The sequence below is a fragment of the Ornithorhynchus anatinus genome, chromosome 7, assembly GCF_004115215.2.
Source record: "Ornithorhynchus anatinus isolate Pmale09 chromosome 7, mOrnAna1.pri.v4, whole genome shotgun sequence".
Taxonomy (NCBI): Eukaryota; Metazoa; Chordata; class Mammalia; order Monotremata; family Ornithorhynchidae; genus Ornithorhynchus; species Ornithorhynchus anatinus.
In genome coordinates this window covers 4599158-4609416 of record NC_041734.1, presented here as the reverse complement: position 1 = coordinate 4609416, position 10259 = coordinate 4599158, and the positions used below count along the sequence as shown (strand labels likewise).

Genomic DNA, 10259 nt, shown 5'->3' with positions numbered 1-10259 from the left:
ATGGGGACCAGCCATCTTTTGCCAACCATAAAGCAAATATATGGAGAGGTGAGATGACATTAATAATAATAATAATGTTGGTATTTGTTAAGCGCTTACTATGTGCCGAGCACTGTTCTAAGCGCTGGGGTAGACACAGGGGAATCAGGTTGTCCCACGTGGGACTCACAGTCTTAATCCCCATTTTACAGATGAGGTAACTGAGGCACCGAGAAGTTAAATGACTTGCCCAAAGTCACACAGCTGACAAGTGGCCGAGCCGGGATTCAAACCCATGACCCCTGACTCCAAAGCCCGTGCTCTTTCCACTGAGCCACGCTGCTTCTCATTTTCAGAGACACAAAAAATTTCAGTGGTTGAGGCAGGAACAAATGTTTGGACTCCTCGATTGCACTGTACTTGGTATTATTATTATATTTGTTATAATATAATAATGCTCAGCACCAAGCATTGTGCTGAGAACTGGGATAGATACAAGGTAATCAGGTTGGACACAGTCTTTGTCCCACATGGGGCTCCCAGCCTAAATAAGAAGGCTAACTGGTATTTAACCCCCATTTTACAAGTGAAGAAAGTGAGGCACGGAAAAATAAGTGACTTGCCCAAGGTCATCCAGCAGGCAAGTGGCAGAGCTGAAGATTAGAACCCAGGTTCTCTGACTCCCAGGCCCGTACTCTTTCCTCTAGGCCTTTTCTACCTCCTATTTAGACTTTGCGCCCCATATGGGGCAGGGACTGGGACCAATCAGCGCTTAGTTCAGTGCTTGGCACAGCAAAAACGCACTTCACCAAAGGTTTTCAATGCTTCTCCTTGGCAAAATCTCTGCTGCTACCAACGTGCCGCCAAGCGCCCCCCAAACGGGGAAATTTCACATCTACGCTTTTTAAGAAGTTACTGACACTAGGTAAAATAGCCCCCGGGTTTTCATATTTGCTAGCCAGCCCTACGGAGAAGGGAGCTGCTCTGCAGACACATCTCCTGCCTGAATTGGGGATAAGACGAGACTGAAGGATGGGGCTGAAGGAACTCAGCTGCATTTCGGTTTGGTGTTCTGCCGACTAAAACTAATGCTGTCCTGGCCTCGTCGAAGAGGCAGTGCTGAGAGCCAACGGGATTTCGCTATGGCTTCAGAGCTGGGGGAGGGAAAGAGACTGTGGGCGGGGGGACTGGATCTGAGGAACTGATCCAGCTTGGCCTAATAATAATAATAAGGGTATTTGTTAAGCGCTTACTCTGTGCCAAGCACTAAGCACTGAAACAAACATGGGCCTGGGAGTCAGAAAGACCTGCGTTCTGATGCCGGCCCCACCACCTGTCTGCTGTGTGATCCTGGGGAAGTCGCTTCACTTCTCTGAGCCTCAGTTTACTCCTCTGTAATATGGGAATTAGGATTGTGTACCCCATGAGGGACACGGACTGTGTTCAACCTGATTAGCTTGTATCTACCACAGAGCTTAGTATGGGAAGCAGCACGGCCTAGAGGATAGAGCACCAGGCTGGGAGTCAGCAGGACCTGGGTTCCAATTCTGGCTCCGCCACTTGTCTGCTGTGTGAACTTGGGCAAGCAGTTTCACTTCTCTGGGCCTCAGTTACCTCATCTGTAAAATGGAGATTAAGACTATGAGGCCTATGAGGGACAGGGACTCGGTGCAACCTGATTAGCTTGTATCTACCCCAGTGCTTAGAACAACGCTTGACACATAGTAAGAGCTTAATCAATACCAACATTATTATTATCCCAGTGCCTGGCAAGCTCGGAAAGTGCTTACCAAATTCTATATTTTAAAAAAAGCAAGAGCAGGGCAGTCAGTTGAACATTCCCTAGGTGAGTGAATTCACGCTGCTGTGCGTGTGAGCCCAGACAGAAAGATACTGGGTTTCCTAAAGGAGGTGATGGATGCTGGTCAAGCATTGCTTGGCCACTGCTGGAGACCATAATCATATTTACTGAGCACCCATAGGGTGCCATGAACTGTACTAAGTCCTTGGGAAAGAATGACCCAAAGGACTGATGTGCTCCCCACCCTAAGGAGGTTCACAGTATAAGAGGGCAAATAGACATAAAAATATTTACAACTGGAATGAACAAAATCAAAAACCAAACATACAACTAAATGCACATATATGTAAAAAAAAATCATCATTATCTTCAACAATATTTACTGCCCATCGTTTTTTGACAGAGCATTGCCCAAAGGAGAGATTTCTTTTCTCAAAAATATGCAAGGCATGGTTCTGGAAGAACCTGAAAATGGCAGCACCAAGGATTTAAAAACATTCAAATATATGAATTATTAAAGGATATAAGAAAGTACGCCTGTGACTCAGAACTGTAAAGCTACTCTCGTTAAGCACTGTATAGCTGCCTCTGCTTTACGATTATTTGTCCGTCCTCAAAATAGACCTGTGAGGCAAATGTTATGGTTGCCATTTTGCAGGGTAAAAAACTGAAAGGTCAAAGTGGCTAAAAGTCTTGCTGAAGGCTGTGTGTCGGCGAGTCGGCGGTAGCATTAAGACTGAAAGCTTAACTCGAGAAGTAGTGTGGCTTAGTGGGAAGAGCCTGATCTTAGGAGTCGGAGGTCATGGGTTCGAATCCCGGCTCTGCCACTTGTCGGCTGTGTGACTGTGGGCAAGTCACTTAACTTCTCTGTGCCTCAGTTACCTCATCTGTAAAATGGGGATTAACTGTGACCCTCACATGGGACAACCTGTTTACCCTGTATCTACCCCAGCACTTAGAACCGTGCTCTGCACATAGTAAGCGCCTAACAAATACCAACATTATTATTATTAGATGCATGAGGCTGGTCTAGGGGCAGAATTAATGGAACACTGGGACACCTGCCCAACGCAAATGCCATCGATGTTGGTTAATCTCTAACAGAGTGGTTTATGGAGTGAGTGGAGCAGGAAGTCACTAAGAACACCCAGTTTTCAGGGATCGCCAATCTAGGGGGAAAAAAAATTGAGGCAGGAGCCCCGGAAGAAAGAGGTCCCAGGCTCGGCCTGGGGGAGGCTTGAAGTAGCAAATCCTACTCCAAGAGGCCTTCCCTGACCATGCTCTCACTTCTCCTCCCCAGACTCTCCTCTGTGTCACTTGGCTGCGTACCCCTTAGGAACTCTGATATTCACTCCAGTCCCACAGCACTTATTTACACATCCTTAGATTCTACTATTTCCCCTATGTGTAATTTATTTTAATGTCAGTCTCCCCACCCCGTCCCCTCAGTAGACTGTAAGCTCCTTGTGGGCAAGGATCACTGTGTCCATCAACTCTATTGCATTTTACTTTCTCAAGTGCTTAAGTACAGTGCTCTGCTTACAGTAAGCACTCAATAAGTACCACTGATTGACTGACCGAACACATCGAGTGGTCTCCCTACTAATACGACTGAATGAATGAATACCAACTTTACTATATTGAACTCTCCCAAGTGCTTAGTACTGTGCTCGGCACACAGTAAGCCCTCAGTAAATAGGATTGAATGATTAAAACACCTCCCTCCCAACTTGGGGGAAGTGGCCCTAGCCCAAATCTTTCATGTCAGTTCTAGTGCCAAACATTAGATTCCCAGGTGAATTTGACAGAAGGGGAATTTTGCCGTGGGATAAATAGAATTGCATGGTCTAATCACTCTCTTAAGAATGAAGAAGCTTTTTAACAATGAAACATTCCAATTTTGTTGGTTATGAACCCAGAACTTTATGGAGCCTATTTAAGATGCTAAGCATTTCTTCCAGAACATTTCCACTCAGTTATGAATGCCTCCTCCCTCCCTCTCTGGAAATGCTGTGATATCCTTATTCAGAAATACTGGATGGATGGTATACTGATTTTGGCTCCTCAATTATTTAGAGAGAATCAGCAAATATGCAATTATATGAATTACTATTATTGGTGTTTAAGTGTAACTGTTCCTCTGATGAAAAGCTAAAGCCGTTTCCTAATTAAAGTCTTTTTTATTCATAATGATATTTGTGGAGTTGAGATGCTGTAATTATGTTTAAATAAATTCTCGGTGCTGGAGGGAACATATGGCTATTTGAAGAGATAATAATGTCGCTAGAATTGTTTTGGTAGTTATTTTATGATGTAATGGTGTATGTAATGTTAATGTGCAGATGCAACTGGTTGTTAACAATATGATGGTTGAGAACAGTAAGCAAAGTTCTTACAAAATCCCTCCCCTTCTGGGTAATCTGTATTTCAGAGCGTACGTTAAAGCAGTATTTCTTCCAAAGTTGAATAGTAAATATGCTTCTTTGATGCTTATCTACGTAAATAAACTACAAATTAAACTTTCAAAAGACTACACTTGGTGCGTATTCAGAATGTGCCCACCCGATGAATGAACCCACACAACATACATTTCTGGGTATTTCATGTTTTACTCCTCAAATTTCACGCCAACAATTATGACTTTCCCTAAATCTGAGCAAAGATGGAATGTCTCTAAAAACTTTAGCCTTATTAAACCTTATATAATGGGGGAGGAATATATATTAAGCAAACACAATGCTTAAAAAATAACTTGAATGAAAATATTGGCTTTCTCTGCTAAATTAGGAATCCACACTCCCCAGAATATAGTCACATCCAGCCACGTTGGCTAGTCTCAGTTAATTCCAAAGTGGGCAGGGCCACAGAAAGTCTACTAAGACTGGGGTACACTTCCCTGGACCTCCAAAATAATAATAATAATAGTTATTGTTATTATTATATTTGTTAAGCACTTACTATGTATCACTTCCTGTTCTAAGCAATGGGTGGGTACAAGTTTATCAGGTTGGGCTCGTGGGCTAAGTAGGGGGAAGAACAGGCACTGCATCCCCATTTTACAGAGGAGGAAACTGAGGCACAGAGCAGTTAAGTGACTTGTCTAAGGTCACAAAGCAGGCAAGTGGCGTAGTCAGAATGAGGACCCAGGTCCCCTGATTCCCAGGTCCTTGATCTTTCCAGTCGATAAATTAATCATATTTACTGAGTACCTACTGTGTGCAGAGCACTGTACTAAGCACTTGGGAGAATACAACGTAACAGACCCATTCCCTACCCGCAATGATCTTGCAGTCTAGAGGACTAGACCGTACTATGCCGAGCCCTACCATTCTAGGGCTCAGAGATCATGTTTCCTAGCACAGCTCTGAGAAAGAGTTGTAGGTCAGATCCAAGTGAGAGCAGCAAGTTCTCTTCTCTGCAGCAAGCTCTCCCACCACTGGAATTCCTTTAAAAGAAAGCTTGCTCTCAAAAAATTCCTCCCTTCCCAGCTCATAGTGGGCCAGGTCACAACTCTCCCTACCTTCAAAGCTCATCTGAAATCCCACCTCCTCCAGGAAGCATTCCCAGGTTGCACTCCACCCTCCCAGGTTATGTGTTCCAAACACCCCTTTGTACCTGAAGCACATACACACATCCTTAACATTTATGTGTTGTACTTATCCACTCATTTATTCCCCATCCATCTTTTCTTACTCTTACTGTTACCTCTTTATCTTTCCTCCCCTCATTAACTGTAAATAATTTAGGTCTGCATGTCTTACCCCTGTTCTCTTTCCCCCTTAGACTGTGAGCCCCATGAGGGATAGGGATTGCAGCTGACCTGATTATCTTTTATCCACTCCCACAATTAGAACAGTCCTCGACACATAGTAAACGATTAACAAATACCACTATTGTTATTATTAGCATAATTATCTTCCTCATAACTCCTCGAAGGCCTAGGTTACGTCTTTTACTTCTCTTATACTCCCTCAGCCGCTCAGTACAGTGCCTGCTCCACAACTACTATTATAGCTCCAATCTGTAATACTGCCTGCCTCCCCCACTAGACTGTATGGTTTTGGAGGACAGGGATCATGTCTACTAATTGTAGTGTAATTTTCCACATGCTTAATATAGTGCTTAACACCTAGTAGGTGTTGAATAATATTACTGACTGTTTCTTTCCTTAAGCTTGTTATTTTTCTTGTGATTTGATATGAAGAAAAAAAGAAAACGTGGACAGTAGTAACCATGGTATATTTGGAGCATCAAAATTGCAATTCACTCTCACATCCCCCAGTATAATCAGTAAATATGCAATGGGTGATTGCTTATTGAAGGTGAACTTGATGGACAATTCCTAGTTCTTATCCTTCCAACTTTCCATTTCAGCGAGGGTGCTTGAGGGTAGACTACTAGCATTCTCCCCCTAGTTTATCGCTTGAATGGGAAATTAGAAGCCTGATTCTCAAATCCTTCCCTCAAAAGGGCTGCAATATTATTAAACAGTTGGATCCTGGCCTAACTATCTTCATTTAGACATCTCCATTGGGAAATAGCCCTCAAAGAAACAAGGCCAGGCTTCTGGGTGGCAAATCTTAAAGAATCTTTACAGGACTTTCCTTTTATTCTTGCAGGAATGAGAGAGAAAAAAAAAAGAAAAGAAAACCAGCACTTGGCAGTTTTACATTTCCCCTCCATACTTCTAAATGCACAACGGATCCGGGGAATGACGCAAATGTAAATGTGGCTATAAAAAGTTACAATTATGAATAATTGCTACTGTCAGTTACTGATCCTGATAAATTGCTGGTATGTAGAGTCGTGAAGGTAATTGGCAGAGGAATGGTATAAATCAGATACCGCTTCTCTGAGAGATTATTGATGGGGGAGGGGGGCGTCATTGGAAGAGAAAATGAGGCCAATCTTATTTGGGCTTTACTGTATTTTCCTGAGCATGTATTATGCATAGCACTCATGATATAAGTCACCTTCTAGAGCCTTAGTTTAAGGGGCAAAAGAAGGGGCCATCCTGAACAACAGAAAGCATGTGAAAAACCAGCAGAGAGCATCACATTTTAGAAAATTGCTCCACTTTTTCTCTGATTTTATTCTGCTGGGACTCAATGGGAAAGTTTAGCTTTAGAAATGTAAGTTCTTGCATTTTTAGATTCAGAAACCATTTGATTGTAAGCCCCCTGAGGGCAGATGCTGACTTTGCTTCCCATGCACTCTCCCAAGCACTTACCACAATGCTCTGCACTCAGGAGGAGGCATTCAAAACAAACTATTAATTGGTGGTGGATAAGCAGTGTCTTTTGAGATCATTAGGGCAGCAGCAATGTTTATGGTAGAGTTGCTCAATTTCATGGGCTTAGATGAATCCCTAAGTTGTTTAGAAAGCCGCCACATCAATATTACTAACCGTGGGCAGAGCACCGAAAGCTTAGAGAACATATAAAAGGAGTAAAAGACACAGTTCCTGCCTTCAAGGAGTTTATAATCTAAAGGGGAAGTCATTAGCCATAACCAGATAAATATGCCATAGTTAAGAGGGAGAAAATGGATAAAAGTGATGGACACAAATGAATCAATGAATGTCCTCTAAACAAATGAGCTTTATATTTTTTCCTTCTTTTAAACCTTAGTAGCTTTGACAATGGGAATGATCTTTTCTACTGTACTGAACTGGTAAGTGTACCCAGAGGCTAATGGCCAAAAGTTATTTCCAGTAAATTCAGTCTTTGTGAAAACATAAACTGCAGAAATTGGCATGGTCTCCAATCACTAGCATGAACATAATCCTACATACTTGGTATTTAAAAGTCGTCTGTGTTCAGAGCTCCGAGCTTTGAGCATCATCTAATACTCTGCAACATCTCTGTGAGTGAGATAGGAGGCAAGACTGATCCCCACTAGAAAAAAGCAAAACCTGGGGTAACCATCTACTGGTGGCTTAAGTTGGTCCTCCTCCCTGAAGCAGGGGAAAATCTGCCAACTCTTCCATGCCATACATCATCATATTGGGTTGGACATCGAGACCTCAATCTGTATGACGTCATCATATTACATAACATAATGACATCACGTGGAAGCTCATTGGAACCACCAAAAAACTAAGGGCATTTCTCCAAGGGGCACCCCCGATGCTCCCCCATTGCTCCAGGGTAATTTCGCCCCCCCCCCCACTATCCATTAAAACTATACTCCCCATTTGGGTTTCAATAGTTGTCATCCTGTGGTCACCCTCCTGAGAGCACTCCTTGCAGTGGTTGCTTAGCTCAAGTACCGTCTGAAGCTAGCCCAGTTCTCCGAGGCCAATGGGAACACTGGCCACTTAGCTCAGCCCTCTGCATGCGCTAGGCCCTCAATAAACATCGCTGAATCAATCAATCGATCGATCGAAGGTATTCATAAGCGCTTGAGAGAGTACGAAGCAACAGAGTTGGTAGAATATTCCCTGACTACAAGGAATATACAGAGTAGAGGGGGAGACAGATATTCATGGAAATACATAAATTACAGATAAGGACATAAGTGCTGCGGGGTGGAGAGTGGGGTGACTATCAAGTGCCTAACGGGGATGGATCCAGAAAGCAGAAGCGACAGGAAAGGGTTAGGGAGTAGGTGAAAAGATGGCTTAATCGGGGAAGGCCATTTGGAGGTGATGTGATTTTAATAAGGCTTTGAAAGTGGGGAGAGGTGGTTGACCAATTAACCATACTATTTGTGGAAGAAGTATTGTATTCAGAGGACTGTACTTAGCACATAGAAGGGTGTAGTAGGATTAGAAGACAAGATCCCTGTCCTCCTCGTGGAGTTTACAACCTAGCAGGGGAGTCAAACACTAAAATAAATGACATATGAGAGGAAGGAAGGAAAGGAGATTTGATGACCCAGATAGTTCATTCCAATGAAGTATATTGGAAAGAGGTAAAGTTCAGGGACCAACTGTTCCAGAAGAAAAGACCCTGGAATTTCAGAGGATGCTCACTGGATTTTAAATGATGCACCCAAAGTCAGACAGAAAGTTGCCTAATCTCACTTGCACAGTACATCATCTGACCAGCTAGGCAGTGTCTCTTCACACAAGAACCGTTTTCACATCAGAAGATATATCTGCCATAATAGACTGTGAGCTTGTGGTAAGCAGTGAACATGTCTATCAACTCTGCTGTACTATGTTTCCCCAGGTGCTTAGTACAGTGCTCTGGACACAGTAAGTACTCAATAAATACAGTCGATGATGATTTAGTTCTAGAGTTTCAAATTAAATTATGGTTTGGCAAAAATTGATATCTGGAGAGATTCTTCATAACATCTAGGAATTGGAGAATGGAAGATAGGATCTCAGAAAACTCTTTTTTTGCAGAAGAATGTATTTCCTGTCACTTGCTAATGCCCTCCCTGCAGGTCTAATTGAAAGTAATTATAAATTAGTTGGCATCTTTTAGGTGAGAGATTAGTCCACATTCTCTTCTGCTTTGATCTATGGCAGTTAAAGGTTTCAGATGATTCTGGTTTTCACTGCTGGAATGAAATGTGACTGATTTGCACTGCACCATGGCCTCAGTTACAGTCAATAGGGGAGGTTGGGTGAGAGAAACTAGCAACCTTGGTCCTGAGACTTCAGGTTGAGAACCCAGGCAAGGAATGGACAGTGGTGCTGATGTTCTTTGCAAAGCCACCTGTGCTCTCTCATTACGGTCAGCGGTGTTTCTGCTTGGTAGTATAACATCCCGGTGTTTTATCATCCTCTAAATCCTCCAAAGCCCCTGGCATTTGACTCTTGCAAACTGACTGATCCAACTTAAACTGCCTGGGCGGGGTGAGGCCCACACGCTTCCTCTCTCGCCAATCCACCCAGAATCATTTTTCTTCATATCTGATTGTTTTGGGGGCAGGGTTAAAAGACTATTTACTGCATAGCATTTGGGGACATTATATTTGTTTTTACTGAAAAACTCTCCAGGTCCTTTTCAATCTTGACATGTGATGATTCCATGTTGTCTTTTATTTCTCAACAACCTTGCTCTCTACTAGGCCAGCGGGAGAGCTGAGAATCGGGAGACATGGGTTCTAGTCCCGACTCTGCAAGGAAGAGGGTTGGGGGAGTTTATCAAAATATCAAAAAGAATGACAAACTTCTACTGAAAAAATGCTTACTTACTTCCTCTGTGCAGGTTCAATAACGGTATTTGTTAAGCGCTTCTGATGTGCCAAGCGGTGAATTAAATACTCGAGTAGATAAGAGATAATCAGGTCAGACCCAGTTCCTGTCCCACACGGGGTTCACGATCTAAGTAGGAAGGAGAATAGGTATTGAATCCCCATGTAATAGCTGAGGAAACTGAGGCGTTGATAAGTTAAATGACTTGCCCTAGATCACCCAGCAGGCAAAGGGCAGCGTCAGGATTAGAATCCAAGTCCAAGACCCTGAGTGGGACAACACTGAGATAAGCTTAGGGAAAGCCTGTCAGTTAGCCAGACCTAAACT

General features: G+C 43.1%; 1 long non-coding RNA gene across 1 annotated transcript; it reads left to right on the top strand.

Annotated features, from left to right (window-relative positions):
* Nucleotides 1-3706: 3706 nt before the first annotated feature.
* On the top strand, nucleotides 3707-6535 carry LOC120638486. Its single transcript, XR_005660174.1, has 2 exons — nucleotides 3707-3825; nucleotides 6400-6535. It is a non-coding gene; the product is annotated as an uncharacterized LOC120638486 (long non-coding RNA).
* The last annotated feature ends 3724 nt before the right edge of the window (nucleotides 6536-10259 follow it).